At 42.8% G+C, this 18,085-nt stretch overlaps 1 protein-coding gene across 1 annotated transcript in view; it reads left to right on the top strand.

Moving 5' to 3' along the window:
* The first annotated feature begins 3,196 nt into the window (after positions 1-3,196).
* Positions 3,197-18,085, top strand: part of LOC147014424 (protein CFDP2-like) — a 121,096-nt gene continuing 106,207 nt past the window's right edge. The window contains exon 1 of the mRNA XM_085852366.1: positions 3,197-3,349. The gene's annotated coding sequence lies outside the window, so the exon portion shown is untranslated. The remainder of the gene's footprint in view (positions 3,350-18,085) is intronic.

The raw sequence follows: 18,085 nt of genomic DNA on the forward strand, positions 1-18,085 counted from the left end.
TGCTTGACAGTCAAATAAAATTGAAAATCATTCCAAACAGGAAACTTACTATTCTTAAGGATGTTATAATGAACACATATGACAAGGCATGAATAACTAATGTAATATGTTCGATGAGGAGATGTCATAGACACTGCGGAAAATGGTGGTAAAACCCATAAGTAATTTATTTACATGACTTTTCCAATCTTTATTTTTTTTTAATTGAATCATATACTTCAAGACTAGTCCACAAATCACCTGTCAGAATACTTCCAAAATACTCCAGTTTTGCAGTCCTGTACTTCAATTTCAAATGAAGGTTCAATGGGGGTGGTATATAAGGGTGCTGTTTGGGACTGCTTCTGGACTACTTCAATAGTACTAAACTTTCAGATTTTTTTTTTAACGATCATTGAAATCATTTTTTTTTAAATTAAAATTTACGGAAAATTGAAATAACACTGTGCGGAGTATAGTGTTCTATGAACTGTTATTGTTCTGGCTTCAGAATCATGTTATCATGACGTTGGGTTGGTTTTATATCTGTCATAAAAATGGTGATATTTCTGTTTGTGATTGAGCTGAAATCTCTTCAGTGACTCACAGCAGACAGAAATGACCCTGTCATGCATCCATTTAATTAAAACGCCTCTTTTGCAAGTTATCTGATGATACTCACTGGCCATACTACTTTGTGGCATCTAAAGAATCTATACCCTCTTATAATTAGATGTATAAATACTGTGCAAGAAGGACATTATAACTCCAACCTCATTACAGCTGCTATGCAGAATTGGCTGATTATATTAAGGTGAGTTGTTCAATGGTTGCCATTGCCTCTAGTCATACCTAGGCACTGTAATCTGAGGACAGAAGCCATGTTATGTTTACTTTTTCTAGCTTGGATTCAAGGTCGCTTATGAATTATGGCCTCTTGTCATTCCTTTAAGTACCACTGTAACTTGTGTGGGATTCACCATTAGCTGGCTGAACATCAGGGCCATACAAGGGGGCTGAAGCAGGGTCTCCATGATGTTGGTTGAGAATGGTTCCATGGTGGATACAATAAATTCAAGTGATGATTGGAGGGAGGGATGCAGCAATAGACAGGATTCTCAAGAATGCCAGAGGACAGGACAGTGTTGAGTTTGTCTTCGAGGACAGCTCTAATACAATTTGAGGCCAGCCCTGGAGAGTAAGTTTGGATGTGCTTGAGGGAATATCACCAGCCAGTAATTTACAAAGGGAACCGTCCCACACACAATACTCGAGGATGTCTGCTGAGGTAGTTCAGCAAGGTGATACAAGGGTGACTGATGGAGCCAAGTGTGTCAGCAATGTTATTGCAGAGCAGATTAATGATGATGGAATACCATTACAGTTCCATGAACACATCCTTTGTCTCCCACACATCCTTTGCCTGCCCTTCTTCCAAAGCCCATCCCCAAAATATCAAACTCAAGCACCAAGGGTGAGTTATACAATGCAAATGAGTTTGATAACACACTAGCCAGGCCAGTATCACCACCCATTATTTCTGACCATCAATCTGGAGCAAGAGTTCAAAGCAATGTGCTTCATTTTCTGGAACATAGGGAGCAAACGGTTCTGGAGAACTTCTGGAGTTCATATTTTTTTCATTGATTTCTCTTTTTCTTTATTTCCCCTTGTGTTAAATGTAAGTGCCCATCCTTAGAGTGTCTTCCTGAATGTGGTCTTCTGGGCCAAAGGGTATTCTCAGGACAGCTGTGCCACTGAAATGGAAACTCATGTCAAAGTGCCACTGTTATGAGACAGGGAAAGATAAAAATGCTCTTTTGTTTTCTTCTTCTTGGTGTTTAATTATAATTAAATTATAGATGAATTATAGATCTATAATTATATAATTATAGTTCTATAATTATAGATGAAGGCTCCCTTCATTAATTTTTCGTGACCTTTTCCAATATATATATATATATATATATATATATATATATATATATATATATATATATATATATATATATATATATATATATATAAATAAAAATAAAATTGAAAATCATTCCAAACAGGAAACTTACTATTCTTAAGGATGTTATAATGAACACATATGACAAGGCATGAATAACTAACGTAATATGTTCGATGAGGAGATTACGGCCGAAATGTAATCGGCCCAGAACTGTAGGAGTAGCGTGACAAACACACAAACACACACTGGTCTATGAATTATAGTAAGGATACAGAGAGGAGAAGAGGTAGAAAGGGGGAAATGAACAAACGTTAGAACTGCCCAGAACTGTAGAATATATAAATTTGCGGTCCCTAACCCTAAGCTACTTTTGAAATGTGGATAAAATGAAGCAAGCTCTGTAAACCTATCTGATGATAAATATGTAATGTAGGTATACGTACATGCAAACACTTATATCTGGCAAGGCATTATCAGGCTGCAGGGTCGTGACAAATATCAGAAGAACCAAGCGCTCACAATGGTGGACTCCATGGAAGAAATGTGTGTTTTTTCACTCCAAAGCCAGAGTATGAGAGAAACTTACTGTTTTTAAGGACGTGTGGCGTTGTGCGTTGGATGTAAGGAGAATCAACAATACGGAGTGAGATGTGCATCGTGTGTGCTGCGCAACAAAACTAGAACGGCACTCGGTAGAGCACATACTTCTGCCAGGCTTAACAGTTTCCTTTTTGTATCCCACTGATAGGCTGGAGACCAAAATTTAATCAGCTTGTTCTTGTCACATACCTAACTCATCCACAAAGTTTCGTCCGAATGTAACCTCTGGCAGAAGTAAAGATAGCATGGAGGGGTTTCTGCATTTTGTCGTTGCTAATTCAAGCATAGAATGAGCAGTCTAAGCACAGAATGAGCAGTCTGTGTGGGTGGAACAAGAGAATAAAAACGATAAAATGGTTGATTTATCTGCCGTGAACGATGAGAATGAACCGACGTTTTTGGCTTTTACCCTTTGGCGAAGTAAAAGACGATATTTCTTTCTGCATTTTTTGCAAAGGAGGATCTGTGAGGATGGGTCTTATTGTTGGATTGTATGCAATTTACACATCCATTTTGCTGTGGGATGCAGTGTTTTCTCTGGGTAACTTGACTATTATGAAGTGTGTATATCGTTTGGTGTCACATTTTTCCGCGGTCACATACTCATGTAAAACAAAATGAGATTTGAATGGTGTTTTCTCATGCCAGCACATCACCTTGGCTGCAATCTGATGCCAGACTTTCCCAATCATGATGGAGTGGACATCTTAACTTTTTTGTTGTTGACCAATTACGTGAGAGGCATTAAAAATCTGCATCGGAGGGGAGTTGGCCATCAGCCACAATTGAAAATAAAACTTGGTGCAAGAGGTAAGAGGATGGTGTGGATGATAAAGATCATGTGGAATGGTAGGAGTTGTGGTTGGATTCTACCTTGATGTGTTGGGCCATTGATGTTGTTACGAAAGAAGTGGGAACCAATACAGTTCCTACATTATGGATTTTTGCCCTTGGCCAGTCTTTGTGTTGTTGTTTATGCCCAATGTGTATGAATGTATGTCTTGAATGATAACTTTGTCTCAAAGTTAGCAGGGTTAGAAATGAAGGAAATAAGAAGGAAACGGGATTACAATATTGAGAAAACTGTTGAAAGAGAGAACATAATATTGGAAATTGAGACTAAAAAAAACAAAAGGAAGAGTAGGTGAGAGATAATTGAACGTATTAGAAGCGCCTGCTCCATTCAGGAGCGGCCAGGGGGTTGTGTTTTTATCCTTGCTCAAACGTGTCATTCAAAATACCTCTCGCTGCATGGATGATTCAAAACACCTCACTGCACTGGAAAACGTGGGGACAGGAATACTGTACTGTGAAGTGTGGGGACATGTAATACTCTCCCCCACCTGGAGCAGTGCGACATGACACGCATTTACATTGATAATTTGTGTCCCTAGCCCTCACAAGACCACCGGCAAAGATAAAACAGCTCTATGCACTAACTGGGGCAATGCTGATCCTATGAAGAAAATCTGGATGTAATCGGCCCAGAACTGTAGGAGTAGCGTGACAAACACACAAACACACAAACACACACTGGTCTATGAATTATAGTAAGGATACAGAGAGGAGAAGAGGTAGAAAGGGGGAAATGAACAAACGTTAGAGAATGATGCCGGCTTGTACTAAAATGGGGGGGCAGAGTTGGAGTATTGAGGGAAGAGGATGGGTGTATTTGAGGAGGTTAGTGAAGTTTGAGGTGATGTGGTGAAGAGCAAATTGGAATGTGAGTTTGAAACAAATAGAAGGTTTGCTAGTTGGTGAGAAAGTAGATATTGATAAAGGAATGATCAGAGTTTCAGATAAAGCATGGCGGCAAAAGCAATAATGTGTATCTTGTATCTTATGCCATGTCCTATGTGTGGGGTTGGTAGCTTTTAATCTATACATGTAAGATTGAGATGTTTGTGTGGTTGTGCATGTGTCACCATTTATCTCAGAGATGACCTCAGGGATCTTCGTCAAACTTTCAGAGGTTCATCAGTGAGTGTCGGGGAGTGTTTTAGGCAACAACAACAACAACAACCAAAAATGTTTTTTGGGAAAATTTAGAAATAAAAAAGTTGGATTTTTAAAAAGTTTTTTTTTTTAATCGCTCTATAGTGCCGAAGCCGTTGTAGCTGTATTAAATGCTTCCTGACCCCATTCCTTAGTGAGTGTAGGGAAGTGTTTTAGGCCCCCACCAAAAAAAGAGTAAAAACCAAAAGTTGATTTCTTCAAAATGCCAACAGGATTAGACGAGCAATGCTAGTTGTAATTCATAAAGCTTAGAAGATTGGTGCAAGTCTGTTATGAACCAGTTGGCCACATCTGACATTTTGATTTGCAGCTGATTCAGCGAGGAATTTGCAATTTTGCCATGATTTTGGCAATAATTCACTTACTTTTCATTGAAAGGTGTCATGGGATCTTTAATGTACATCAGATTATGCTGGCAGATGGGTCCCAAGCTTAACATCTATCAGAGTGATGGCGCGTTGTTCGATTCGATGCAATGCCCTGCCTGCTTGAAGTACCATTCTCATACTTTATTGCCAATAATCATACCCACACTCAACATCTCACTTCCAAATGTGGTGCCATCTTGACAGACAAATAATATATCATCTCTGAACCTGAAAATGCAGCCACATTATTTTTCTTTTATTCAGTAAGAAATGTTTTTTCTGCATTTATAATTCAGCCAATATGATTCAAACACGTGCAGGAATGGGTTTACAAATAACCGTGCTGGATCAGGACCCATGGTTGTAGTCTTATCGGTTTTCCTGAATTGGATATCCATTGATTTGAAAGCAACTGTGGTCGATCAAATTTTCCACTTCTCTTTGGGAAAGTTTTATACTGTAGATTTTCAAAGTTTAGACCCATTTTTTTGAGTTAAGATTATCCTGTATGTCCATTTTACTCATGTATATATATATATATATATATATATATATATATATATATATATATATATATATATATATATATATATATATATATATATATATATATATATATATATGTACACACGATAAAATGTCATGTCTGCAGCCCTCATTTTTTTTAACCTCCATCACCAAAGGTGAAGGGAGGTTATGTGTTCACCCCTGTTTGTCTGTTTCTTTGTTTGGTTGTTTGTAAGCACGATATCTCAAAAAGTTGCAGACAGATTTGGACGAAATTTGGTGGAAAAGTTGTGTGTGTGAAAAGGACGAATTGATTTGATTTTGGTGAATATCCGGGTCCGGACACTGGAATTTTCAAGTGATTCGTCACCATTGAGTAATAGGGCCAATAACTATATTTAGCATGAGATTTCAAAAACTTGTGGATGGGTTATGACAAAACTTGGTGGATAAGTTGGTTAGGCCTAGGTCATATTTGCTCTACGGCGAGGATACGGCGGCCATACGCCCTCTGAATTGACAGAAACGTGCGGCAGCCGCAGAGAAACTGAGGTGGCCTCAGGGAGGCCCTACGCCGTTTAGCTATATTTTACAGGCGTAGGGGCGCCGTGAAATTATAGCGCGGAGTTATAACTTTTTTTCATTTCTACGTTCGCTGTAGCAATTCGACAAGCCAAGCTATGACGTTGATGTGTTCCACATCGACCGTACATAGGGCGTACGGTGGGCTTGCGTTATTCGTGCGGCTGCCGTAAGCTCTTCTCAATGAAAAATGAATTTTCCCAACCCCCAAAAAATTACGGCGGCCGCACTATTTCCATGGTCGCCGTACAGTGGCCTTGCGGTCTGTGTGACTACCTGCGGGCAACGCAGGGTCGACGCACGGTTCCCCTACGCCTGCCGTGCATCTACGTACGGCCTCAGTGGCAGTCTGCGTCGACCGTGTGCTACCGCTAGAGATCGGAGTATAGGTATTTGCCTATACCGTGGTACCCCCAGAATCCCAATTTAATTCATTCCAGGAGGCTGTTCAGATTGCAAAAAGTTCGGATCCCAAAAATATTTTCCCAATAAGAAATAATGGAGTGAATTAATCCGTTCGTGGACCCAAAGAAAACCCACTTTCAAGACACTTGAAACTAAAATTACCCATGTTTAAGATAAAATAAGATGAGTAAATGACCTTCGGTGGTGGTGTATTGTATGTAAACTGGTACAATCACCACATCCAAAGGTCCACACAGGCTCGTTCTCCGGCCTGGGTTCCGATCGCTCGCGCACTCTGCGAGAGCGCTGCCCCCAGTGCAGCTCATCAAACACGATGCCGCAGAACCACAATCACTTTCATCAAACGCACCGGGCTGATGTAATCATGGATATTCCAAATCACAACTGGTTTTGCTGTGAAATTCAATCCTTGCCTGACAGTCCGTCACACCACATGATCGGATTGCTTTTTTTGTTATTAATTAAAACACAGGATGATTAAAAAACAAACCACAAATGAAGGTGAAAACACGAGATAAGGCCTGTCACATTTGGCTCGGCGGCCGGAGGGTCTACAAAATGTACGGGCACTACGATTATAAAGCGGCCGCAGTATTTCCATGGTTCGGTCATGTGGAGGTAGGTGGGTTCATTCAGTTTCGTTGTGCAGATCACCAATCTAAACGAAATTTACCCTGTACATTCATGAGAACACACCTTTGAAATTCCTACTTATTTCCATATGCACAAGTTGACACACCAACAGTTATTACCATTTGAAATTACCACCGTGAAGTGGGCGTGGTGTGCTTGTAATCGTGGAGGAAACGACCAGGCAACAACAAATCAAGATGGCAGCGCCCATGGTTGTCGTGTGATTTCGAGTGATTTTTGGTCTTTCAACAACCAAATATGCGTTGTTTCATACACTTGGGTGAGGAGGAAGATGAGAAAGTGAGGCAATTCATGGAGAAGAGCTGGCTTAAGGTATGCGAGGGTGCGAAGGCTTGGTGCGACGCCACAGATAGTGAAACTATCAACAAATGCCGTTTGCTGGCTGATCAAATCATGAAACTGCTGCCAATGACTGATCCTCCTGCGGATGCCGGCCGTCACCAGTTCTGCTATGCGTCGTTTTGTAACAAGGATCATATAAAACGCGCTGAAGCCAGGAAAAGGAAATCAGAAGCCAGCACTACTGCAGTTTCTGCTGGAGCCAGTGAGGTGGTGGGCGGACGAGAAGAAGAGGGGGACTCATACCACTAAATATGTAGAAAATCCCTCAGAACCTCTGTAGAAAGGGTGGCTGGCAAATCAGCTGGTGGACTGCCAAGAATTTGTATCATATGCTAGAAAAAAGACAAATTCATCCAAGTCAAAGGAAAATCTCAACGTGATCAGTTGTCCCTGGCAGAAACACAGGATGGAGGAAAGCTGAGGGAAACTGCTGAGCAGAGGAGAGATCAACATGATGTGAGAATAATGACAACTATAAAGGATAAAGACTGTGTGGCGCTGGAAGTTTGTTATCACCGTAAATGTTATTACGAGTATGTGAATGACACATACCACAGACAGAGTGAAAGTAAACTCCAAACTCAGAAAGTGAACTATGACTCGACATTTGACATTTTCTGTGATAAAGTAATCCAGGTAAGACTCATTGATGGAAAGCAATCAATACATATGAAGAAGTTGTGTGAGATGTTCAATGACTTCCTCAGAGTATGCGAAGGTCAGGATAAGGCCAACTACCAGGCAACAAGACAAGAAAAGACTGCACGAACGGTACCCAGACATGATTTTCTATCGTCCACCAAAAATTTCTGAGAGCGAAGTGGTGTACATGAAGGACATTGATATTGGTTCCATTGCTCAGGCTGCTGTTGTAGACAGTAGCTCTACAGCAGAAACAGAGTCAACTACAGAGGATGAAGCCAGCCAGGGTCCCCAACAGGGTGACTCAGACCTCAATTTACATGTTCTATACTTGGGAGCACTCATGGTGAGGGATGACCTGAACAAACACCAAAGTGTGGACATTACATGACCCTACTTGGAAATGGTGGAGCTAGCACTGGAGCTTATACGGGCAACTCGTACTTCGAACTGGCCGAAACACCTTGCGATCACGAGAGCGTCAATGCCCTGGCACTTTGCGTACGATCACCTAAACTATGCAAGGTACTTACCTGTTTACTGGCTCGAAATGGCCGGGCTAGAGCACTCCCACCCTGACACCTATCGAGCATGCATGGACGACAAATGGACTGCCCAACGGCATACTTGTTATGGATTTAGTAGTGTTGCGTGTGATCAAATCATAGAGCAGACTTTAAATCGGGACAGCGAGACCAGTGGCGGCATCATTGGTTACACTCAGAAAAGCACAGCTGTGAAGAAGTGGATCCTGTCCCAACCAGCACGTGCGGAAATCGCAAGGAAATGTGAGTCCATGGTGGGTATCCACGACGAGCCCCGAACGAGAAAGGATTTGGATGTGTCGAGCTCGAAGAAGAGAGAAGCAGTGGTGGTACAAGTGATGGACACAGTACTTCAAATGATTAACCCTTTCTCCGGCGCTCACCTTGAACTCATCAATATTAGTTCAGGTGTCATCGCACCGCCAGCCACTTCCGCGGACTTGATGAACGCGTATGTCAAGGGAGAGAATGCTGTTGTGCAATTCTTGCGTGATCGGCTTCTCTTGGGTGAGGTCCCATTCTTCAGTCCGATTTCGAAGGCCAAATTGGCAACTTTCTCGAAGGCGCGAGGCAAGTCGGCGACTCCCACCAGCAGACGTCGAAGGTTGAAATTGCGAATGAACGTCGTCTTTTCACATGACTGCTGTTGATTGGCGAGTAAAGCAATGTAACACTCCACGATCTGCTCGCATACCCACTGGCGAACATATCTTTCTCGCTGGCATCCAGTGATGGTTCGATTGCTAAGATGGACAAAGCCAAACTCTGCAACCATATACTGAAACTGTGGTCCGATTGCCATGTGGACGCTCGGCCTATCCAAGGTGCAACAATTGTGGATGGAATGGCCGTTATTCAGGCGATAAAGGCTGGTTCACTGCATAACACTTTCGGCAAACTGGAAGAGATGTTGCTGAACATCGTAGTGGCCAAAGCATGACATAACCAATCTTCGAGACTGGACGTGGTGTTTGATACTTACCCAAGTATCAACATCAAGTGCTTGGAGCATGCCAGACGAGCGGGCAGGGCGGGCGATCTTCAGGTACGAACCATCTACGGACATGATCAAGCCCTTCCAAAACAGTGGGCCAATTATCTCCTGAGCGGAGCCAACAAGGAGGCGTTGATAGAGTTCATCGTCAAATCGTGGACGAGAAACATCTCTCCATCAAAACTGGGTGACATGCTGTTGTACGTCAGTCATGCCGGCAAATGTGAAAAAATCAAGGCGTCGAATGGTGTCATAACTGTGTCGTCAGTACCTGAACTTGGATGTGACCATGACGAAGCTGACACGAAGCTCCTGCTACATGCCGCTCACGCGGGACAGAATGAAGAGTCGGTGCGCATCGAGAGTTTCGACACCGATGTGTTTGTGTTGGCATTGGCTCACTCAAAGTCGATTCGGGCGCGAAATTTCCATCTGGTCACAGGAAGTCCCAAGGACATTATCGTCGTTGACATTAGGAAGCTGAGTAATGCCCTGGAAAGTTATGTTTGCGATGCGTTGATAGGTATGCACAATTTCACGGGGAGTGATACCACCAGTGCATTCCACGGTAAGGGCAAAACAAGCCCATTTGACTTGATGATGAAGAGTCCCCATCTCATCACCTGTTTCGGGAGCATTGGTCGAGAATTCACGCTAGATCAGAATATCATTCACGACCTGGAACAATTCATCTGCGCCATGTACAATCAGCCGACCATGAAGATTGTGAATGAGGCTCGCTACAAGCTATTCAGCAGCCAGTCGCTGGGAGAACAGAAATTGCCGCCTACAAGCGACGCTCTGATGCTGCATTGCAAAAGAGTGAACTATCAGTCTTCGATCCACCACCGCGCGACTGAGAGGTTTATAGAAGCCCCTTCTCCTACATTTCCCAGATGGGTGGAACGCAACGGAGCACTGATTGTTCACTGGCTGAACAAACCACCAGCGCCAAAGGAACTGTTGGAGGTGACGAAATGTAATTGCAAGAAGACGAAATGCGAGACCAACCAGTGTTCTTGCCGGTCAAAAGGACTGTCCTGCACAGAGTGCTGTGGGTGTCAAAACTGCGCCAACGATGAACAGACCCGTGCAGAAATGGAACTTATGGATGATGAAAGCAGAACTGACGATGATTCCGACGATGAACTGTGAATGCGGGTGTCACACTGCTCTTGCTGTGGTGATCTACTACACAGTAGTATTCCGGTTGGTTAGCATATAATAGTGGACTTGAGTTTTGTAAAAGCAGCAGTCAAGAGCCTAGTTCAGCAACCGCTTCAGAGCAAGAAATACTGGAGTTCTAAGACAGTAATCCTCTTGTGGCGGTTCTACTTTTCATCAGGCTGAGTCGCGCAGTCTCTTTGTCTTTGATTTAATTCGTAATAGCCAATGTAACTGTCTAATAGGCGCTGTAACTACCTTTAATAGTCAATGTAACTACCTTTAATAGCCAGTGTGGCTGCCTTTTAAGCAAAAAGTTGCCTTGGTGAACTCGAAGGCCTGTCTGGTCGGTTCAGACGTTTTCGGCCGGTAAAAATATGTAACTGCTTCGGTTTACGATCTTTAATTATAAACATCTTTAATAACAGTGAATAGGGCTCTGTTTCAACATATTGTATCATTTTAAGACCTCACAAGAGTTTTCTTTGACGTACATATCAGTCTAACCTTGATTCTTCATTTCTGTGTCAAAATCGTGCTTTAATATTCGGTTTATCTTTAATTGCCAAAAATGACCAATTGTGTCACATCCTCGACGTAGAAACAAGTGGATTTAGACTCGGCGTCTAAAATTCTTTAAGTATGCCAAATTTCATCCAGATTGGTGATCTGCACAAAGAAAATCATTTTCTGAAGGTAATTGCGAGTGCCTCCACATGGTCAAGGTCACACAATGTTGCAGTCATATGTTTTTAGCAGCGTCTCGCGGAGCGAACGCTGCTCATAGAGAGCTCGGCGTTGTTGTTGTTGTTCTTCTTCTTGTTTTTCTTCTTCTTCTTCTTGTGAAGACAAAACCTTAATCTCTCGGACTCGGCTCTTGCATGTACAAGATCCGGATTGCCTTAAATACTGAGCATATCTACACATCCTCACAGAGACGGTGCCTTTTGAGAGCGTCGATCATGAACTTTTAAATATATTCGGACATTTGCTTTAAAGTTTCGAAAAGTTGACGTTACTATTTAAAGATTATTCCATTTATCGTATTGTAATTTCGTAAATGCATTATATATTTCTTAAATACACGATATATCGTAAATACGTGAATACATTATGAAGGGTTTCGCTATTGGCTTAATGAAGGCACGTGACGAAATATCGGAAGTTGTTTTTTTTTTTTTTAGCCGACAAAACCTTTAGGCTTTGGACGCTGCTCTAGGACACATTTGTCCTTATTTTTCGGGTAGCCGCACGGCGTATTTATAAATTGTGGAGACCGAAAACATGGGTGTGCCGTACGGTCTTTGATTTGTTGTCGCACGGTGACCTTAGGGTGTCGCTGCGGCGGCCATAGAATTTTGAAGGCAGATGCAAGGTGCCCGCAAGGCGACCGCAGGGGGACCGCAGGGGACCCTAAGCCGAACGTGCGGCCAGACGGACGGTAACGAATGGGTTAATTTTTTTTTTACCAGTTCTTTTGTTTCGGCTTGTCAAATTTCTACGGCGAACGTAGAAATGAAAAAAGTTATAACTAACTCCGCGTTATAATTCCACGGCAACCTTACGGCCTGTAAAATATAGCCATACGGCATAGGGCCACCCTGAGGCCACCTCAGTTTCTCTGCGGCCGCCGCACGTTTCTGTCAATTCAGAGGGTGTACGGCTGCCGTATCCTCGCCGTAGAGCAAATGTGACTGAGGCCTAAAGTATCGATCGACACACGAGAGATGCTTTCACGAGGACTTCCACCGACAAACTGAATGAACAAAGCGCGAAGATGCAGCTCGAACAGGTGGGGCAGACACGTGAACAAACATGAACGCTACGTTGTGTCCGGTTTTTATAAATGTATTAGGTTTTTACGGCAAAATTTTCTCGAAAAAATTGTTTGGATTCCAATTCGTTCAAACAATGGGGCGTTCGGATTCTGGGGGCACCACGGTATATTATAGTTGTAGTATATTCAGTTATATATACTGGTATATTTTTATTTCAGTAAAAAAAGAACTGGTAGATATACCCACTCGTTACCGTCTGTCTGGCCACACGTTCACCATAGGGTCCCCTTGCGGGCACCTTGCGTCTGCCTTGAAAATTCTATGGCCACCTCAGCGACGCCCTAAGGTCACCGTGCGACATCAAATCAAAGACCGTACGGCACACCCACATTTTCGGTCTCCACAATTTATAAATACGCCGTGTGGCTACCCGAAAAATAAAAACATATGTGACTGCTACATTGTGTGACCGTGGAAATACTGCGGCCGCCGTATAATTGCTTTTATGGCCGCAGATTTTGGAGACCCCACGGCCGCCGTGGCAAATGTGACCTCGGCCTTAGGTGATAAGAACAAGCTGATTAACTTTTGGTTCAGATCCACATCCAGATTCAGCTCATAACTGGGTTACAAACGTAAACTGGTCAGCCTGGCAGGGGTATGCGCTCGAGTGAGTGTCATTCTCGTTCTTCCCTTAACATATCATGAGGGGTCAAGGTATATAATGCTGAAAAATTTGACGTCCATGAACATTTTACTTTCCTCCATTATTGATGCTATGTAACTCATCTGTTGTAGTGGTCATTTTAGTTCCCAAAACTGATCGAGTTAATATGGTATATATATATATATATATATATATATATATATATATATATATATATATATATATATATATATATATATATATATATATATATATATATATATATATATATATATATATATATATATATATATATATATATATATATATATATATACATGGGGCTGCAAAAGTAGGTATACAGTAAGGATTACTAGTGGAGTGTGTGAATGCCGAGGGCAAACAGTTTGAACATTTGACGGATTAATATGTTTATTATTGATATGTTTATTATTGGTATGTTATTATTGATATGCTTGTATGATCAATAAAATACGTTTTGTGCATATGTTTTGTTTTTCATTACTGTATACCTACTTTTGCAGACCCCTGTGTATGTGTGTGTATATGTATATATATATATATATATATATATATATATATATATATATATATATATATATATATATATATATGTATGTATACAGTAGACTAGGCGTAAGTCGTCACCATCTGGACCAAGAAAAATGTGACGACTTGCGCGTATACGAACATACATGATGACTGTGGGGTGAAGGATGAAGTCACGCGTGGCCTGGACACGTATGTGTGAGAGCCGGCAATTGTACCAAAAGGAAAACGCAATCCTCGGGGCATAGGTGGGGGTTCATTGGTGAGTTGGAAAGTCATCAAGCATAGATGGAATTCATGAATCAGTTTATCAAAAGTAAAGATAATGAACAACTGTAAGACAACTCATATACCATCGGTGATGGTATGGTGACAATTTACATGACACACAGTCATCGTGGTGATGACTACCACTCAATGCCTATGGTAAGTGAGTGCGGTAATGTACAAAACAAGCCAATATAAAACCATGATCGGACTTCAACACGAAGCTCGATCGATCCTTTACTCCTTCGCGAAGTAATCCGTTATGTTTGACTGCCTCAAACTCTTGGGCATCTGGTGCATGAGAAAGGACTCAAACTGGTCATTGTATTCCATGATGTTGTCTGGGCAATCCTCCACTGAAAGACAGTATCGGCGCATCACATCCAGGGCGTGAATACCTCCCGAATAGTTGGAGGCGCGTTTGGAATGTATGTCTCCTCTGAGTCCTCGAGATCGACAATGTCCACATCGTCCACGTCACCCGTATCATCGGAGACGTTCTTCACAGAATCCACAATTTCTGCATCAGTCATTTGTTGGGTGCTGCGTAACTCAGCGTCCACGTTGATGTATTTTTCCAATGAGGGTATCGCGTCTGAACCAAAGATTTCAGCGAGTCTTTCCCAGACATTGCGGAACTGGTTTCCATGGTCGTCATCGCTCTCCTCATCAACTTCATGGGCGCTGCGATCCGCATTGACGAACCCGACTGAACGGAAGCAGTTCGCGATGGTAACATTGGAGACCTTTCCCCATGCAGTTTTGGCAGCTATCAGGGCATCCAGCAAATCCCATTTGAATGGGATTCCCTCATCTGCTGCATTCAGGCAACGCGTGGCAAGGATCTGGCAGTAGTGAAGTTTCAGGTTTCTGATGACGGCGCCATCCATTGGTTGAGTGCGACTGGTAGTATTAGGTGGGAAGAATACAAGTTCTATGTTCTCCAGTTGACATGCAGGGTGAGCAGGGCAATTGTCAACTACGAATGCAATTTTGCGTTTTTCAAGTGACATACGATGGTTCAGTTTCACCAACCATTGTTCGAACAGGGCAGAAGTCATCCACGCATTTTTATTCGCTGAGTAGGCCACAGGCAGGTGCTTCACACTTTTGAAGGCTCGGGGATTCTTACTTTTCCCGATGGCGTACAGAGGCAGCTTGTCGGTACCATCCATGTTCGCTCCAACCAGCAACGTCACACGGATCTCCGCCTGCTTATCACCATGATGGGATTGACCAACGAACCCCAGAGACTTTTCTGGCAGCATCTGCCAGAAAAGCCCAGTCTCATCGGCATTGTACACATCCCGAGGCTGATACCTTTCCAAGATGTCTTTCAATTTGCCATCCTTCCAGTCGTGCACCACTGCCGAATCCACGCTGCCTGATTCGCCGCACTTCTTGACCTTGCCGATTCCCCACCTAACTATAAATCTGTCTATCCAGTGCATCGGCAAGGTCTCGGCATCATCATGCCCGAGGTCCGCAGCGAATTTACGTGCCTTCAGCAGCAACATTTCACCGTCCAACCGAATACTTGGCTGAGCCGACATTTGCCGAAACCAGATGATGAGCGCGTCATCGACATCTTCAAAGGACACACATTTCACGCGTTTCACACTTACCACCGGCCTCGTGATCTTCTCCACTTGTCCAAACATCGTGCCCTTATTCTTCAAGATATCGTTCAATGTCTGCCGTTTGATGTCCAACTTCTCAGCTATGGCTGTTTTCTTCATCAGTGGGTTTTCCTCGCAAAACTGGATAATGTCGTATTTTTCTTGGTAGGTTTTAGTTGTAAGCTTACGCTTAGTCGCCATTGTCCTGCCTGCAGTGCGATCAACGTGTGTACGCAGTTATAAATAGCCTATCACTGGCGGTGTAAACCAATGAGCGAGCATCACGATTCCATGAAATCGGGCTTCTCACGAGGCAGCAGTTCCGTGTGACGAGTTAGGAGTGGTAATTTACTTGAGTTTCCATTACGCGGGAACAGACAACATCTGACGACTTAGACGAAGTGACGACTTAGAGATGACGACTTACAGAGGGATGACCCTTTATTCATAGGGATTTAACATGAGATAAATTCGGGAGTTTTTGACGCTGCCGACTTAGGCGAAGTGATGAGTTACACGCTGCCGACTTACACCTAGTCTACTGTATATATATATATATATATATATATATATATATATATATATATATATATATATATATATATATATATATATATATATATATATATATATATACATATAGTTACGGATTTCAGAATCCGGTCTGATGAATGCATCCACACATCCATGTCCTCAGACAGTTATTTCCTTAAATGCATGTTTAGATTATCACCATCCCCCATATCTAATGGGATTTTAAATGTGATGCATTGAGAAGGGTAAATAATAGATCGCCTCTCTTATGGGAAGCTTTTTTTCTTTACGACAGACACATTTATGCACATATTTCTTTCGCGAGCACTGAGGCCCACCCTTTTTTGAGCGCACGGGTTGTCATGGTAACGGTGCGCAAGTGGGGCGGGGTGAGCTTGGGGGGACTCTGCGCTTGCCGAGATGGGCCGCATATATAAAAAGAATTGGAGAGGTCCGTTAAAAATAGAGGAGAAAGAAAGCGAGAGAGGAAGCGCGTGAGGGAAGAGAAGCGAGCAGGAAGCTGGCAAGCGAGACAGAAAGGAAGCACGAGTGAACAAGAAGCGGGTAAGCGAGCCAGAGAGGGTGCAAGCGCGCAGGCAAGGAAGCCAGCAAGTGAGCGTGTGGGTGTCTGACTAGCGCCAACAATGAGACAATTCGTCCTTTCCAGTGCTTGAGCAAGCGAGCATGTGGTGTGCGTGTGGGTGTGAGCAGCACCGACAACGAGTGAGGCATGGGTCGGTCACAACGAGTGAGGCGCGGGTCAGTCACCAATGGACCGTGTGGGTCACTGGACGTCACCAGTTTCGTGAAGTGAGGAGCTGCCTGTTTCGCAGCACCAGGGTCTAAACCTGTGATAGACGATATCGGTGCCCTCGCAGACGTCAATTGGCCTTCAAGGCTGTTGGCGAGTGGGTGCACGGCAAGGCTGGATGCTGGCGACGGACAAGACATGCACACACACACATTTTAGGACGTTTTCACTTCACAGACGACTTCTCTCTGGTGAGCGAGACGACTCTTGTTCCCCTCTGAATGATCTGCTGGGTACCCTTGTCTGGGTTTAGCTGTAAGTAAGTCAACCACGATAAGCATCTGCTCTCTGTCTCTTTCCTGTCATTTTGATTGAATTTGCCTGATTAACTGTTCATTTTGATTGCTTTGGAATTTATGCACTTATTTACCTCAATAAATAAAAAGTTCTTTTTATTGATTTATTTTAGTATTTACAAATCATTTGTCGACTCCCAACCTGTCCGTGTTTGTCCTTTCCTTCCATTGGTATAGCATTGTCCGAACTGAGATAGACTGGGAGGTAATTACCACAGATTTGACCAAAAATAGTCGGCACGCACCAGCGGTTAAAATGCTTGGCCGCCCTAATTAAGATCTAATCAAGATAAGATTGGTGCTTTGCCGAGGGCGTGCTCCCTGCTCAGGTAGTCATGTGACCTCTAGTTAAACGGCATAATTAGATGGTGGACACTGGAACTCATGGTTAACTGGATGGCATTCGAGGTTCTAAAACAACCCACCGTACCACAACGTAAATTGTGAGCAGTGGCCCGAGGTCCGGCTCTTCCGAGGACAACCGGGGATTAATCCCCGTGAGTGACAAGCTGGTGTCTCGGTACCCGTGGCTGCAACAATATATGTGTTTTATATATATTTTATATATATATATATATATATATATATATATATATATATATATATATATATATATATATATATATATATATATATATATATATATATATATATATATATATATATATATTGTTGCGGATTCGTGCCCGCCGGCATGCGAACGGCCACGTAACTCGAATCGCGGCACGTCGCCCACCGGACGGACAATTCTGTCATGACCCTCTCGGACTAACGCCGGGAGCTAG

The sequence above is a fragment of the Eptatretus burgeri genome, chromosome 13, assembly GCF_056783735.1.
Source record: "Eptatretus burgeri isolate ZD-2024b chromosome 13, Ebu_testis_v1, whole genome shotgun sequence".
In the NCBI taxonomy this organism is placed as follows: Eukaryota; Metazoa; Chordata; class Myxini; order Myxiniformes; family Myxinidae; genus Eptatretus; species Eptatretus burgeri.